This window comes from Gallinula chloropus (genome assembly GCF_964237585.1).
Source record: "Gallinula chloropus genome assembly, chromosome: 3".
In the NCBI taxonomy this organism is placed as follows: Eukaryota; Metazoa; Chordata; class Aves; order Gruiformes; family Rallidae; genus Gallinula; species Gallinula chloropus.
This window is the reverse complement of record NC_140087.1, coordinates 34,872,428-34,874,827: the sequence shown is the minus strand read 5'-3', so window position 1 is coordinate 34,874,827 and position 2,400 is coordinate 34,872,428.

The window sequence follows — 2,400 nt, the reverse complement described above, 5'->3', positions numbered from 1 at the left end:
TGAGTAGTTATGACAAAGCAATAGCCAAGTTGACCAATAAGTACTGTCAGTGTGTCCATGTTGTGCCTAAGTCAACAATATTGCACATGGCAGCAGTTGTAAGGTTCCTACCTCACCCCTCTTTTTTGAGACATGCTCCAGCTCATGAAATTGGCTTCCTCCTTGTTTTAACACCTGCTTTTCTCCTATGTACATTCAAACAGCTGGTCTATCTCTGTGAACAAGGCCTGGCCTGTGCAAAAATCTTTATCCCAAATCAGACCTGACTCTGTACCTATCATTGGCATCTGTTCTCCTTTTTGTTGCTCTTCCAGGAATAAGAAAGTAGAGACCAAACCCAGCCACCACCTTGGGTAAGAAAAGGCCAAGTGAGACTGTGCCAGTGCTGCAGGAGCTGGATGAAGGCCTGGTGGGATTGCTTCTTTGTGAGGCTAATTCCCCTCCCTCTCACTACCCAAGCAGAGCCTTGTGCTGTGCAATCATCTAACTTTCCTAGGTTAGATGTTTGCATGGAACAAGCAGCTACCCTTTCCAATGGGCAAAGTGGTGACTTGGATGGCATGTGGTACAGTTAATGTGTTTGTGAGGCATTTGCACAGAAACCTGGTTCTCACTTGTGACACCAACAGTTCAGCCCTGACATAGAGTTCTGGAACTAAAATGAACTGCTCTTTCAGTTTATTTCCAGAAGAGACAAGGGTATCTCAAAGGGCTGCACAAGCAAAGCTGGGTGCCAGGGCAATGATGCTTGCCTTATCAGGTTCAGCAGATCATCCTTCTGTGTGCTCTGTGGTGAGGAGGTGAAGGAAAGGACACCTCCAGGTTAATCAAGCCTCTCAATGCCATGGAACCTGGCCTGGTTGCTATTCAGAGTGATGGAAAAGGTCTGCTGTTGAAGGTGTCAGGAAAGGCTGGGTTAGAGAAAGGCTTTTCAGGCAGTACTGCAGTGACCAAATGAAATTGCTGAGTAGGACATGTTCCAGCAAGATCAGAAATCAACAGAAACCCACTTGTCCCAATCACTCCAAGTCAATTACCCATTTTCTGTGGATCCCTTAACAGCACGCTGCTTCCAAACAGAAAATGTAGTGACCTAATAGCAGAAGAAATGTATACCTCCTATGGACATGTCTTTTGATCTTCTCTATCTGTTCTTTATGGCTTCCATTATGACCCACCCATCCATTTTCCTTGCTCTTTAACTGTTAACTTTTGCTGATTCCTTCCAGATCCCAAATATTGTCCCCCTTTCAGCCTGCTTTTGGTTTTTAACCCCCTACCACAGCCATAAGAACTAATCATGCTTCCTTAGCATGAAGTTTCTCACACTATCACAAACCTCCATGCTCTGACCCAGAGAGGCTGGAGATGGAGGTGAGTCTCCCCTGCTTGATCCTATGTGACTGGCTGTTGCAGGGGAGCATCTTTCAGGCTACAACCACTTCTGCAGGGTTGTTACCATTCACCTCACTTAATGCCCCTATGAGACAGGGTTGGAGAAAATCCTGAAGTGTGAACCCAGAAACAGCTCTTCTGCTCCATAATGCACTCCCTATTAGTTCAAGTTTTCTACTCAAGTGCAGCACCCAGTGTGTGCCTCCCTAGTTCTCCTGTGGTAATACAGCCCCAGAGGCTTTTCTTGAGTTCTGCGCTCAGTAAACTTGTATACTTTCAGAACCTGTTGAGCTTATATAATGTTTCCTGAAGCACATGAAAGTCATGCTGCCATCTGGCTCTGGCTTTCTATTCCCCAAGTACTGTTAGTTTTGTAACTTCTGCCAATAGTGCTGCTCCTTCAAAAAAAACCTATTAGCACATATTTCCTGTAATAAATGACCAGACCCAGAAATTATTGATGTTTTTCTTGGTGCCTGTAAGCCATTCTCCAGTTCCTATAGGCTTTGCCTAATGGAAATTTCAGGTATTTGATGCTGGCTTTTGCTAGGAGGTGCTGTGCTGTACCTGCTGGGGTGGTCTGCCAGCCTAGGTGATACCATTACTTGCAGAGGTTTTACACAGTCTGCCTGTAATTCACCGACGGCAGTAGCACACGGCTGCAGCTGAGTAGTCCTCCTGGAACCCAACCACCCCACACATTTGTCGCTGAAATGCTGCCACTGTTTCGTGTAAACCAAAGGTATTCTTGATTTTAAGGTTTGAAATAGGCCATTGTCCCCGGACTCTGATGTCAGAATACCTCTCAATACTATTTGGTTAGATTTGGGGTGACCGTCAGCGTAGGTGTCCCTGGATACTTTAATAAATACAACAATTTTCATGTCATTATGCATCACTCTTGGAAATAGTGTTTCTTTCCCAGAAATCTTCATTAGCAGTCCATCCTCTTGATACAGGATGCTTTTAGGGGCTGAAGACTCTTTTTGGCCTTCAGTTTACAAT